Below are 15,328 nucleotides of genomic sequence, written 5' to 3' on the forward strand. Positions count from 1 at the left end.
AGGTAACCCTCGTCTCTGGGGGTGGGGAAAGCTCAGTCTAAAGGGACACTGCTATTTCCTGCCTTCTTGCTTTTGGAGGTGCTTTAGAAAATATAACTAAGGAATCATGTACCTGAACAGTAGACGCCTGACAAACTTTATACTTTAAGAACCAGGACCACCATCTTCTCAACCCTGAAATCTAAGACCTTACGATTGAAAAACAGACCAAAACCTAAGTCACTCAGATTAGATCACGTCATTTCCTATCCAAAACACTCAAGAGCTAACTCGATGCAGAATAAAATCCAAATCCCTTAGCATGACACTTAACGTTCTTTACGATCCAACCATCAAAAGTCTTTTCCAGCCTCATCACCAGCTCACTCCTCTAAAATATCTTCTATCTCAGGAACGCTTTTCCCAAACATGTCAGGCATTTTCCAGGCCACATCTGTGCCTTTGCCAGTGCCTTTGCCCATGCCATGACCTCCTCCAAAATGCCCTTTCTGAAAAATAAAAAAAGTAAAACAAAAATTTTTTAAAGGGAATTCTCTGTCAGTCCAGTGGTTGGGACTCCACGCTCTCACTGCCGAGGGCCTGGGTTTGATCGGGTAACTAGGATCCCACAAGCTACATAGCATGGCCAAAAATTTTTAAAAATAAAAAATATTTTTTAAAAAACCAACATGCCCTTTCTTCTAAACTTATGGAATTCTAATTCACCCTTTACAACTTGGCTCAAATACTTTCTCCCTTCAGAAGCTCCCCTTGTTCCCCGCAATTCAGGAACAACTGTTGTTTCCTCTATATGCTGCCATATTGCTTGCACCTCTTTACACTTTATTTCATTCCTCCTTGGGTCGACGCTAGCTGCACACATATTTCACTTGACTAAGCTCCTGGAAAGCAGAAACCATCTTACTCACCTATCAGCTCCATTCCAGCACAATGCTTGCACACCACAGGTGCTAAATAATGCTGCCCAACTGAATGACAGCCAACTGGCCCTAATCTAGAGAATTCTTTCAGTGAGGCAGTCAGTGAAGCCAAACTGTCAAAGAGGACAGTCCTAATTTAAAGCCACATACCTAGCAAGAGTGACCTGCAGAAAATGTCATGGGCCTGCCACTTTAAGGAAACTGGCAAGCTGACTGTGTTTACACAATCCTAATTAAAACCAAAGGGCACTAGGGGAAGGAAGAGAAATAGGGAGATTAAGAGGTGTGGATTCTACAGGTCACCTCTTCTCTGTCTGGAGCCCAAATCTCCCAGCCTAGTACCTATCAAGCTCACCAAGCAGCCTATTCTTGCCATCACTTGTAGGATCTAAGTATTGAAAAGCAACTGATTAGGTCTCTCCTGCAACTGGCTCTGCTCTTAGGCATTTAATTTCTAATTGTGGTTACATGGGGCTTTTTCTCTAAATGAATCCCACACTGCTCCAATCATTAAGAGAATCCCTTTAAAGAAAGGCTTGAAATTCACAACAGCAGGGAACGAAGTCTCTAAACCTTCTAAATCACAATATCCACACTGTCCATTTTGATGAAATTCACCCCCACCTCCTTCAAACAATAGATCCTACCAGGGAATGACTACCTCTCTCAGGACCAGCGTGTCCTGTGATTGTTTTTCAGGAGAAAGCTCCCAGTGCCTGCTTCTCATTAAATAGCTGCTTCACATTTGATCACTCAGCTGTGACAGGGAGTAGAGAGTACAGTCACTATAATTTAAGGACCAAAAAGGAATTCCACTTCTACCCCTAGTCTAATAGTCAAGCAGCTTAGAATAAACAGATACTTCCCTACCTCAAATCTCCTTTGGCCTACCTGTTTTCAGATCTAGAACTCTTAGTATCTAACTCTTTCAATATAAAAATGAACAAAACATGGCCTTAAGAAAGAGAATTGCAAATGATCACAGAGTGACTTAGGGACAGAATCTTTTGATTAGGATGCCTAACACCTTATTTTCTTGACTAGTTATCAACAAGACCACCATTTCCAGGAACAGATTCTAGGGTACTACAGGGAGCCTAAGTGAAATGCATTAGAGATAGCCCCTCTGCCTTGACCCCCACCCATCCCCACCCTTTCTCAAACTCAAACTGCTGACCAAAACAAATGAATAAACAACAACAACAAGTAACCTGATATATCATTTCTCCTACGAAAGACTGGAGCTACCAAATCACCTGCTTCAGCCACACCACCTGGGAATCATCCTAACGGACTGTGGTGCTGGTGAGCACGGGCTGCTGCGGCCGGAAGGACCTGTGGCTGTGGCTGTGAGTCTTCTGGGGCTGCGACTGCAGTGGCTCCTCAGCTACAACATCCCACAGCAACACGTTCCAACCCTTTTTGGCCCTCAACACACTTGTGATTTGGGAGAACTACCACGAGAAAGGCTAATTTTCTCCACTATTTAGTCACCTTGACCTAGGAGCGTGCATATGCAGAGTGAGTATAAAGGAAGTGACACCCTTTTAAACAAACATTTCCAATCTTGTTAAATCAAGGGAAAACTGTAATCAAAATAGTCTCCTAAAATTTAGAAAACACTCCTTTGGGAACCGCCTTTCAAAGTCTACTCTATGTGAGACACACACAAAAATTAAATCTTACTATTTTACAGTCACACCTCATTGTTTCCCAAAAATGTACTGCCTTGCTTGTCTCTTTGGCTCACAACATCTTCTGGCTGTTTCCAAAAACTGAATCTACTATGCAAGAGTGAAGATTTGCTACCTCTGAGAATATTCAAAAGACTGGCTTAGAGGCCAAAAATGTTTTGAGCACTGGCAGTATCACCAGAATAAATGTAAAGTCTGAGAACACAATTATTTTAAGGGAGACAAACTACAAATATTCTAACTGTTCCAAAATTACATTGAAGGGGACAAGGTATGGGCAATATATGTCACATGTGTTAAAAATAAACTATTACACTAATTTATAACCACACAGTATATATTTTGGCCCTGGAAGAAATCTTCCAGATCATATAATCTAAACTGCTCATTTTTACATATGAGAAAACTATAGTCCACTGGGGTTAGGCAGTTTGTCCCTGGTCACACAGCTGGTTAGCAGTAATCAGGACTAGAAACCTAGTCACCCTGACTCCCAGCATAAGCTACAAACATATTCTAATCCATGAGCCTCCCCTTTTCTGTTCCTCACTGCTGTCTTTCAAAGGGGAGATAACTTGGGACACTAAAGCATGCCAAGAATGGTTTTGAAACCCAGTTGCTGACAAATGATAGCTTAAGACAGGACTTCTCTGCAGTCACTCCTATGAGTATGAGCCATCGTTAAGTGCCTGGTTCACAAGAGTTCCGGGGCTCTACCTCACAACAGGGGTCCGTAAAACCCCCTAGACACTCCCCCCACAGCTAGAAGAATATGTTTATTAAACATCTCTGTCCACCTCCTGTAGTAACCTGTTTACTTCAAGTAATTGAAAGAAGGTTACTTAGAAGAACCTGGATCAAGGAAAAAGAAAGTAGTAGAGATCACGTTCGGGAAAAAGCTGACCAATGAAAAATCAAAGAGAGGGCAGGAACCATCCTGACTTACCTCCTGGTGAACAGCTTTCTCAGGTTCTGACAAAGTGATCCCTGGCAATCGGGCTTATAATTAGCCTCTACCCAGGGAAGGGGCAAAGGGACAGGAATGCTGTTCATTTCCCCATCCCACCAACTGTTGGTCAGCTCAGCCTCACACCACCCTGGGCAGCCCCAGCATTCTGTAGATCAGATGGCCACTGGAAGGGAAGCCACGCAGCCCAGGTCAACGGGGTGAGTCAGTGGCAGAGCAGGAAGAGTCACTGGGGCAGAAAGTCTGGCCTCCTGTGGCAAGACAGCCAAACCACACCCCAATGTGGTCAGCACTGGGAAGGCTCTGCCCTACTAGGATTCCAGTTTCTAAAGCAGGAAAGGTCCTTCCTCAGGAGGCTCCATACCACTCCCATTTCCAAGTCCGTCCCTCCTGGTCAAAAACCTTCCATGGTTTTCTTCCTAAAGCACCATATCTAAATTATTTGGCTTAACTTTCCAAGCCCTCCATTATATGGCCGCAACCTTATTTCCCACTAGTTCACAGTGTACACTCTGAACTAATCTAGCCAGTCTTCCCACTTCTCTCTGCATAAGCCAAGCCCCTCCTCATTTCCATGCCTTCAGTTATCCAGCAGTGGTAACTTCAACCCCTTCAGAGGTTAGGCAGGTAACAGGAATGAATGTTCCAGTGGGGCACATGGCAAAGCTAGGAAGTGTTGCCGCCATCTAAAGGCATTAAAATATTTTAATTCAAGTGTTTAAGCAATATTTCACTATAACATTTTAAAGTTACCAATACTCTTTCTAGCTTGCACCTACGGAAACTTCCTTAAGGTTAAGCAGCTGGCAAAATGCCAAGCACACTCTCTAGGCCTGTCTGAAACCAAGAGCTCCAAACTACTGGGCTTCCCAGTAGTACAAACACCACGGAAAGTACAGAGCTCTAAGCTCTGAAGAGGAAATTCACTTTTCATGATATATATAACCTTAGTAGTGGGATGAGAAGTCCAAATAGCAGATTGTCTAACCAGACTCCAACTGCCTCAAATTCTGTCCATTTTCCAAACCCCATCTTCCTGCTGAAGTCTTTCCTAGTACCTCAGGTCCTACTGAATTCCCTCCTCTCAATTCCTATGGGGCTTACAGATTAGACAACTTAATCGAGTGCTAAATTATACACTGTCATGCGAAACTGAATACTGCTTCCATGTGTTTTCAAGCTTCACTATCAAACTACTGTATTAACCTATCTAGTTCTACCAAAAAATGTTTAACCTGAATCTAATCAAGAGAAAATAGTCATACAAATCCAAATTAAGAGACATTCTGCAAGAAAACTAACTTGAACTCTAAAAGAATGTCAATGCTATGACAGACAAAAAAGCATTCAAGATTAAGAGATTTAAAAACTGTTCAAAGTTAAAGCAGACTAAAGGGCATGACAAAGTTGTGACAACTAACACATGCATGATCCTTCAATGGATCCTGAATTGACAAAAAGCCTATGAAAGACATCATTGGGAAAATTAGAGCAACCCGAACAAGTATTGTATACCAGATGTATTGAATTTCTGAGTGTAATTTTATTGTGGTTATGATAAGAAGATATTCTTACTTCTTTAGAAAATACTTGCTGAAATATTTAGGGATGAAGTAGCATGATGTTTACATCTAAAAGTCAAAAGGTTCAGAAAATGAAGGATAGAGACCAAAAATAGCAAAATGTTAACAATTAGTGAATCTAGGTGAAGAATATATAAGAATTTGTTACATTATTCTTGTAAAACGTCTGCAGGTTTGAACAGTTGGGGAGCAGGGAAATCCTGTAATACATACACACTTCTTTATATACTCAGCTCTGTGAAAGGTACAACAGGCACTCATGTATTTGCTCACTGCCTAAGGAAACTGGGCTTTGGGAGTCAGCAACCAGACAGAGTCCACCTTGCAGTAGTTCATGAGGGGTACAGTGGCAAACTGTAAGGGAACAAGAGGTTTCCCTCAATCTCACATCGTCACGCCACAAGAAAGACAGAAAAGTAGGCAACCAAAGCTATTATAATCTCATCCCTCACTGAGACCACCCAGAAGTCAGGCACTTGACAAATGCCCCCTTACAGGGTAGGATGCAGTTGCTACCCACACATAGGACCAAGAGCTCGGGTCACACTGTATCCATCTTGCCACAGGGTACCAAAATCTTGACAGCCTACAAAGCAAGTGTCTCTGGCCAGTCACAGGAAGGCACCCAGGTGGTCAAATAAATATGCCTGAAATATATGCATGCTTTTACTCCTCACCAGACAAAACAGCCCTTAGCTGCAATATGGCAGAAGAAATCTGCAAGGCTGAATCACTGGCATTTCCTGCACTGGCTTCAAAGAAACTGGCCCTTAAAGAGGACATAAAGAGCAGCTCACACAGTTGCCAACAGAGGCCTCAACCCAGAAGCATACTGTGCAATATGCCCTCTCTCCCTTCTACAGCCACCAGATCATTTCACTTCTGCCAAGTGGTCCCTTATTAGGGTGACTGACTGACCAATGGCCAACCCTTAACCTTGACTCTCTCCTCCCCTCACTGACAGCCAAAATTCTGCCCTTTCCAGATAACTCCTCCCCCAATTTAGCAGAAGGAATAGTCAAAACTATTCCCCCCAAACCTCCATTAACTGAAGTAAGGATCTCTAGAGGTGTAACATTCAGCTTTCTTCTCAAACCTACCATGTTTAGCATTTTTACCAAAGACAGAATGAAAACATGTAAGGTCTGCTTGTTAAACTTTGGAATTATAAACTGTAAAGAAAAGAAAATACATTGTTTTTAGATTTGATTTGGCAAAAAGATCTTAACAGGTTCAATGTTACCAAAAATAACCAATATATATATTTTTTTAAATTTATTTGGCTGCACCGGGTCTTAGTTGCAGCATGTAGGATCTTCATTGTGGCGCGTGGGGGTCTTTCGTTGTGGTGCACGGGGTCTTTCGTTGTGACGTGCAGGGTCTTTGCTGCGGCATGTGGGTTCCTCTCTAGTTGTGATGCATGGGCTCCAGAGCGTGCGGGCTCTCTAGCTGGGGTACGTGGGCTCTAGAGCACATGGGCTCAGTGGTTGTGGCACATGGGTTTAGCTGTCCCGCAGCATGTGAGATCTTAGTTCCCCAACCAGGGACTGAACCCGTATCCTTTGCATGGGAAGGCGGATTCTTAACCACTGGACCACAGGAAAGTCTCACCAATATATAATTTAACAGGACTAAATATAAAGCCCTGCATTTAGAATAAAAGAAATCAACCAACTAATATGGGATGGCAGAGACCTGGTATAACAGTCATATTAAAAAGTTGCCTTTGGGGACTTCCCTGGTTTGTAGAAGACAACTCTGTGCCCCACCTCTAAGAAGCAAAGTCAGAGCACATACAGAGGAAGAATGACAACCACCGTGGTGAAGGGCTGAAAGTCATGTCATGGCAAATGTGAGGGGAGAACTATAGATGTTATGCCAGGGAAAACATGAAAACTTTTTTCAAATATATGCATGCTTGTCATGGAGATGAGGAGACAGATTTACGTGTCCCCTTGCAAGAAGACAAAACCAGAACTAGTGAGTGGAAGTTAAAGGAGGATAGATTTTGGTTTGATGTAGGCAAGAACTTTCAGCACAATAAAGAAATTAAGAATGTGCATTATGGAACCCAGAATGCTTGGATTAAAACACCAACTCCAACACTTACAAACTGTATGGCTTTGGGTAGGTTAATTTATAGTAATAATAACAGTACTTACCTCAGAGTTTTGGGAAGCAGTTCATGTAAAGTGCTTAGAACAGTGCCTGGCTCACAGTATACACTGAAAAAAAAAGAAAGTCAGCTATCGCTATTACTGACTGTTGATATAAGGGGCCAGATAACCTGAAAATCTTCCTACTAAATATGCTTGGAGACTTGAAGAAGGAGAGTGAGTGGAGATATAAAGGAAACAAGATTGGCCATGTGTTGAGAAGTGTTGCATCTGGGTGATTAACACTGGGTTGCCCAAAAAGTTCATTCAGGTTTTCTGTAACATCTTATAGAAAAACCCAAACGAACTTTTTGGCCAACCCAATACATGGGTAGTCATCTTCCCAGCCTACCTATTTTTTTCTGTTTTTGTACAGATTTGAAATTTTCTACAATAAAAAAAATTTTTCTTTTTTTACCAAAAAATAAAATTAAATAAATAAATATGCCTGAAAATGCTTAGAAAAATATAATAAAAATCCTTTTAGACTTGCTAGGTAAGTTACTGTCTCTCAGCTCCACACCTACCCTGTCAAGCTCTGCTCTGTGATGCTGGCGCTTGGACCCCACCAACACCATCTCACCTTTGCCCGCTGGCTCCCAGTTAGGTTCTGTCAACAGGGGGTGCTAAAGGGAAAATGGAAGGCAGGAGAAGGCTGCAAGGGACTTCCTTCTTCCTGTGGCTCGCTGTTTCTTGACCTACAGCAGTTGATTCCTCCCCGCTTCTTTCCAAACTCTCTCTCAGAGGCACCAGCACCAGCAGGGCAGGGCTCAACCAAACCTGGCTCCTCCAGGCTCCTTCTGTGAGCTCCTGAGAAACCAGCAGAACCAGGCAACACCCTCTCCGCAGAGAATCAGGGCGCAGTTCCACCAGATCCCTCCAGAATTCTAGGTTCTGACAACCCCAACTTTCTTTTGTTTTCAGTCCTAGATGAGGCAGCTGCTTAATGCAGTTATTATATCAAAGTTACTTTAAGACTCCCTTTTTGCTCTTTCAGCCTTCCAACAAGGGTTTAAACTAAATCCCTTTACTGAATTCACTCTGTTAAAATATCTGTGTGTGGTTTCTATTTTCCTGATAGGATCCTAAGTGACACTAGATAAACTGAACTCACAAGAAAGTAGAAATCCCAGGAAACAGAAACAAAGAAGCTGAAAATTGGATTAGTGAGGCGTAGCTGTCCTAGCAATGTAAGGAATTTGTGGCCTCCTCATAGTCCAGGAGATCTTGAGCCCATAAAAAACAACTGAGATCTCTGTATAAAGGCTGGGACCCTCAGTAAAAAAGACAGACTAGGAAAAAAAAAAATCGGTCCACAGTGAAATAAGGAAGGTTGCCTTGCTCACCTAGTAAAGTGGGAGGAAAAAAACTTTCTAGGAATTAATAACCATGGGCGCACACAAGGGGTGGATTTGGAGTTAAAAATTCATACTAAGTCTGTGGCCTGGAAATCCACAAGTACAGAAAAATTACAGATATTTTAATCCCAGGTTGGGAATAGCCTTGAGTTCCCTGCAGGAGATACGCAAATGGCCAATAAGTACATGAAAAGATGTTCAACATCATCAGTCATCAGGAAAATGCAAATTAAAACCACAATAACACTACACCTCCATGAGAATGGCTAAAATTAAAAAGACTGACCATACCAAGTGTTGGTAAGAATATAAGGAAACCAAAGCTGTCAGATACTGCAATGGGAACGTAAAGTAGTACACTTTGGAAAATTGGTAATTTCCTAAAAATTTAAACATAACCTGCCATATGACCCAGCCATTTCACTCCAAAGAGTCAGGAAAATATATGTCCACTCAAAGATTTGTACTTGAATGCTCACAGCAATTTTATTCACAACAGTCAAAAACTGGAAACAACCCAAATGTTCATCAACAGTAAATGATAAAATTGTATGATACAGTCATACAAGGGAATACTACTGAGCAACAGAAAGTAACAAATTAGTGATATATGCACTCAATAGATACATTTCAAATGCTTTACACTGCCTGAAAGAAAGGAGACACAAAGGTACAGTCTGTATAATTTGAATTACATAAAACTCTAGAAAACACAAATTAATCTATAGTGTTCCTGGGGCTAAAGTAAAGGGAAAGATGAACTGTAAAGAGGCATGAGGAAATTCTGGGAGTGATGGAAATACTCTGTATATTGATTGGGGCAGCTTTTCATAATCTTTTTACTTTAAATAAAGCTTATTGTATATACATAAATTATAATTAAGCAAAGCTGATTTAAAAAAAAAAAAAGCTGTTCTTGAGAGAACTGACTTCAACTCAAGCTACATAAGACTACCATAGATGATACTCCTTTGAATATGAGCTCACAGTCCAAAATTATAAAATACTTTAGGAAACAATCCATCATGACCAAGAGTCATTAAAACAAATGGTAGGATTATACCCCAGAAGCTTCAGAAAATTGAACAGACACATTAAGTTAAATTTATTTAAAATTATTATAGATGATTTGAAAACACAAGACAAAAATAAGATACCATGGACTTCCTAGGTGGTGCAGTGGTTAAGAATCTGCCTGCCAATGCAGGGGACACGGGTTCCATCCCTCCTCCAGGAAGATTCCACATGCTGTGGAACAACTAAGCCCGTGTGCCACAACTACTGAGCCTGTGCTCTAGAGCCCGTGAGCCACAACTATTGAGCCCATGTGCTGCAACTACTCAAGCACACGAGCCTAGAGCCCATGCTCTGCAATAAGAGAAGCCACCACAATGAGGAGCCCATACACCACAACGAAGAGTAGCCCCTGCTCGCCACAACTAAAGAAAGCCCATGTGCAGCAACGAAGACCCAATGCAGCCAATAAATAAATAAATAAATAAATAAATAAATTTTTAAAATTAAAAAAAAAAAAAAGATACCATGAAAAACAGAGGCAGATTTGAAAATGAACCAAAGAGTACTTGTATAAATGAAAAACTTACCTAATGAAAATAAGAATTCAAAAAGTAAATTAGTTCTAGCTTAAGAGCAAATTCGTATGCTAGGAGACAGATTTAAGGAAATTATCCAGAGGTAACACAGAAAGATAGAGATGGAAATTATGAAGAAAAGAATAAGAGATGTGGAGAACAGAATTAACAATAGAACGTTCAAGGTAAGTTAAATATGAGATCAGGGAAAGGCACTGTTTAAAGAGGTATATGCCAATAAAATTGACAACCTAAGAGAAATGGGCAAATTCCTAGAAATGTACAATCTCCCAAGACTGAATCAGGAAGAAATAGAAGATATGACTAGACCAATTACCAGTAATAAAATTGAATCAGCAATATTAAAAACTCCCAATAAACAAAAATTCAGGACCAGACAGCTTCACAGGTGAATTATACATTTAAACTAAACATTTAAAAAAGAGTTAACACCTATCCTCAAACCATTTCAAAAAATTACAGAGAAAGGAATGCTTCCAAACGTTTTCAAGGCCAGCATCACCCCAACCCGAAATCAGACAAGGATATCACAAAGAAAGAAAATTACAGGCCAATATCACTTTATAGTTGTAAAAATACTCAACAAAATATTAGCAAACCAAATTCAACAAGACATTAAAAGGATCATACACAATGATCAAGTGGGATTTATCTCAGGGATGCAAGGATGGTTCAATATCCACAAATCAATCAATGGGATACATCACATTAACAAACTGAAGAATAAAAATCATTCATTTCATGAATGCAGAAAATGCTTTTGACAAAATTCAACATCCATTTATGATAAAAAGAAAACTATCATCAAAGTGAGTCTAGAGGGAACACATCTCAACAAAACAAAGACCACATAAGCCCATAGCTAACACCATACTCAACAGTAAAAAGCTGAAGGCATTTCCTCTAAGATTAGGAACAGGACAAAGATGCCCAATCTCATCACTTTTAGTCAACACAGTATTAGAAGTCCTAACCACAGCAATTAGGCAAGAAAAAGAAATAAGAAGAATCCAAATTGGGAAGGAAGAATTAAAACTGTCACTGTTTGCAGATGACCTAACATTACAGAAAATCCTAAAGGTGCCACCAAAAAAACATTAGAATTCATCAATGAATTCCATAAAGTTGCAGAATACAAAATTAATGTACAGAAATCTGTTGTTTCTATACACTAACAAAGAACTATCAGAAAGAGAAATTAAGAAAGCAATTTTATAACTGCATCAAAAAGAATAAAATATGTAGTAATAAATCTAACTGAGGTAAAAGACCTGTACTAAGCAAAAGACAAGACACTGATGAAAGTAATTAAAGTTGACACTAACAAATGGAAAGCTACACCATGCTACTGGATTGGAAGAATTAATACAGTAAGTCCCCTACATATGAATGAGTTCTGTTCTGAGATCGTGTTCATTAAGTCCAATTTGTTCATAAGTCCAACAAAGTTAGCCTAGGTACCCAACTAACACAATCGGCTATATAGTAATGCACTATAATATGTTTATAATACTTTTCATAGAAATTATACATAAAAAACAAACACAAAAAATAAATTTTTAATTTTGTAATACAGTACCTTGAAAAGTACAGTAGCACCAGCTACATCACTGCTGCTTTTACACTTGCTTCTGGACATCCTGGACTTGAAATAAAGACACTGTACTACTGTAATCTATACAGTACTATACAGTAAAGTACACAAAAGCACAACCACTTGTAGAGAATGCATACACATGACAATGCACACCAGACACATTAACTATCTCATGTGACTGGACATGCAAATGCACGTCTGCATCTTTGAAAGTACACAACTTGAAGGTTTGTATGTAGGGGACTTACTGTATTGTTAAAATGACCATATCAGCCTAGGGCGTTCTACAAATTTCTTACAATCCCTATTAAAATACCAAGGGAATTTTTCACAGAACTAGGACAAATAATTCTAAAATTTGTATGAAAACACAAAAGACTGAGAATAGCCAAAACAATCCTGAAGGACAAAACTGAAGGTATCATGCTCCCTGATTTCAAACTATACTACAAAACTATAGTAACCAAAACAGTACACAATAACAAACACATATAGATCAATGGAACAGAACAGAGAGCCCAGAAATGAACACACACTTAACGTGATCAATCAATCTACAACAAAGGAGATGAGACTATACAATAGGTAAAAGTCTCTTCAATAAATGGTATTGGGAAAACCTCTAACAACCAGAGAAAAAAGCAGGTTACATACAATGAAATAATAGTTCAATTGTGAGCATAGTTCTCAAGAGTAACAACACAAAGCCAGAATTTCAGTAAAATGACATTTTCAAAGTGCTAGGGAAAAAATAATTGGAAACCTAGTACGTAGCTAAACTACCAATCAAGACTGATAAGGAAATCAAGATATTTTCCAACAGCGTATTTACCACTAACAGACCATCACTAAGAAAACATCTTAAGGGGAGAATTCTCTGGTGGTCCAGTGGTTAGGACTCTGCACTTCCACTGCAGGGGGCACGGGTTCCATCCCTGTTCAGGGAACTAAGATCCCACGTGCCACTGGCACAGCCAAAATAAAAAAAATATTCTAAAGGAAGCATTCATCTATTTGACACAAAAAGAAGGAATAAAATGCAAGAAAGAATGTTGAAAAAACAAACAGTAAACATATATGGGTAAAATGAAATAATCACTGACAGTGCAAAACAATTATTATTTATTAGAATTGTTCTCACATTGAGGTGGACTACCTTTGGGAATGGTCTCATTCTTGGAAGTGCTCATTTTGAATCTGAACAATACCTTTTCATATGTTTAATGTAAACTGGGTAAGAAGCTGAAATAAATGACCCCCAACATACCTACTGACCATAGGGTTTTATCAATTAGACACAGCTATCAAAACATTCCCTGATCAGCTCTGTTTAATCATCTGTAGCAGGGCTTTCCCCCATCCTAACAGATTTGGAACTCAAGTCTTAGTTCAAGGCATTCTTCCCATTCCCATATTCCATAAATTAAAAAAAGAACATTCTAAATAGAAATGTTCCTGGACTTCCTAGGTGGCGCAGTGGTTAAGAATCTGCCTGCCAACGCAGGGGACACGGGTTCAAGCCCTGCCCCAGCAAGATTCCACACGCCACGGAGCAACTAAGCCTGAGTGCCACAACTATTGAGCCCATGTGCCGCAACTACTGAAGCCCATGCACCTAGAGCCCATGCGCTGCAACTACTGAAGCCCATGCACCTAGAGCCCATGCTCCACAACAAGAGAAGCCACCACAATGAAGAGCCCATGCACCACAATCACAAGTAGCCCTGGCTCTCTGCAACTAGAGAAAGCCCATGTGCAGCAACGAAGACCCAACACAGCCAATAAAAAAATAAATCTAATAAATAAATTTATGAAAAAAAAATGTTCCTCATATGAGCTTTTGGTGAAGATCTTCTAGTTTGGGGGAGTATAGTTTTTGGCTTTGGATTAGGATTCAGGCTTTACAATTTGTCATCATTTGCTTGAACTTGGGCCAAGAAAAGAGTACTTTGGCAGCTTTTACAAAGAAGTATGTGCTTCTGCCTCTGAAGGAGAAAATACCACACAGGAACAGAGAGGGAGGGGACACATACATTCATCCCTGCTGGCTGGAAGCTGCCTTACTTGATTTGAACATTCCTTCTAGGTTCCTATATATTCACAGCAGTAAAGATCTCCACAATGTAGACAGCCCCAATTCCCTTCCCATCAAAGGTTTCTGCTCACCACACTTGACAATCCAGAGCTTTAGAAACACACGACCAAGCAACAGACCGCAGAGAACAGGAAACATGGATTAAAGGAAGTATTTTCACTTTTTTCGGAGGCAGTGCCCTTCTAGGCAAGAGGACAGAGTAAGAGGTTCAAAAGCCACTAAATACAGATGCAAAAGCTAGGCTCCTATCCCTTTTCAGCCCAAGAAAGCTCATTCATTTCAAAGCATACGTTAATGACCATGATACATTTCATATCCGGCACAGGCATGAGGATACAGGGACAAAAGACACCGTCTCTATCTAGTAGGGCAGACAAACACAAACACCAGATGAAAAGCGCTATCTTGGGGGTAAGCAAAAAAGGGCGCTCAGTACAGGAAGCATCAACCCAGCTGAGCTCTCTTCCACTGAAAACCTTCACAGTCACACCACCTACAGTAAAAAATTTGTACTCTCCACCCAAGATGCTTCCAAGAAACAGCCTGCCTGATTTGACCCTCATAACAACCCCAGGCAAGTAGGTAAGGCAGGTAAATTCGTTGTTCACATCCTAAGTGAAAAGTGAGGCTCAAAATAAAATGACTCGTCCAAGACAACCCGCACCGCCAACACAGCCCTTTCCCCTCACGTAGGCCAAACCCACAAAAACCTCAGTATAGCCAACCATGCACTATCTATGCAACCCTGGCCAAGCTGAACATAAACCTCAGATGGCCCATCTGTAATAAAGTACAATAATGCTGTTAAGAATATTAAAAAGACGATCCATAAAAAGGTTGTGGCACAGTGTCTGAAACGTAGTTGGGGCTCAGAAAACGTTTATTATTAATACCACCACTATTGTTAACAATAATAGGCGAAGACTTCCCATTACAGGAACCCTCGGCGACAAGCCTTTCAGGAACCTGCATTACCTGCACCTGCGTCGCGCTCAGACACAATTCCACGGACACGCCCCCAAACAGACCCTCCCCCTAAGCACGCCCGGCACCCCCCCTCCCCCGGACAAGGCCCTCTCCTCACAAACCTTACCCTCTCCCCCGTCAGCCTCGGTTACGAAGGAGGCGTTCCGCTCGCACCCGCCTCTGTGGCAACCCTTTAGGCCCAGGCATCCCTGTGGGCACCCAAAGAACACGCCAGCAGCAGCGGGCCCGCGCCGGTTACCTGGCCGCGCGCTCCCGCTCCGATTCTCGCTTCCCTCGAATCGCTTTCGTCGCGGGCTCGCGCCAGCGCTGTGAACGCACAATTAGTTTAAACTATGGCCCCACCCCCTCGCGCCGCCCT

The 15,328-nt window shown here is 41.0% G+C and overlaps 1 protein-coding gene across 5 annotated transcripts in view; it reads right to left on the reverse strand.

Annotated features, from left to right (window-relative positions):
• NUMA1 (nuclear mitotic apparatus protein 1) overlaps positions 1 to 15,328 on the reverse strand; it is an 84,755-nt gene that overhangs the window by 53,511 nt on the left and 15,916 nt on the right. The window contains exons 1-2 of one of the 5 annotated variants that reach the window (XM_057747508.1): positions 15,209 to 15,229; positions 7,327 to 7,389 (exon numbers count right to left, since the gene is read on the reverse strand). The gene's annotated coding sequence lies outside the window, so the exon portion shown is untranslated. Of the gene's footprint in view, positions 1 to 7,326; positions 7,390 to 15,076; positions 15,245 to 15,328 lie in introns of those variants that run through there. The other 4 variants (XM_057747504.1, XM_057747507.1, XM_057747512.1 and 1 more) reach the window with 4 other exon arrangements.

Source organism: Hippopotamus amphibius, chromosome 9 (assembly GCF_030028045.1).
Source record: "Hippopotamus amphibius kiboko isolate mHipAmp2 chromosome 9, mHipAmp2.hap2, whole genome shotgun sequence".
NCBI lineage: Eukaryota > Metazoa > Chordata > Mammalia > Artiodactyla > Hippopotamidae > Hippopotamus > Hippopotamus amphibius.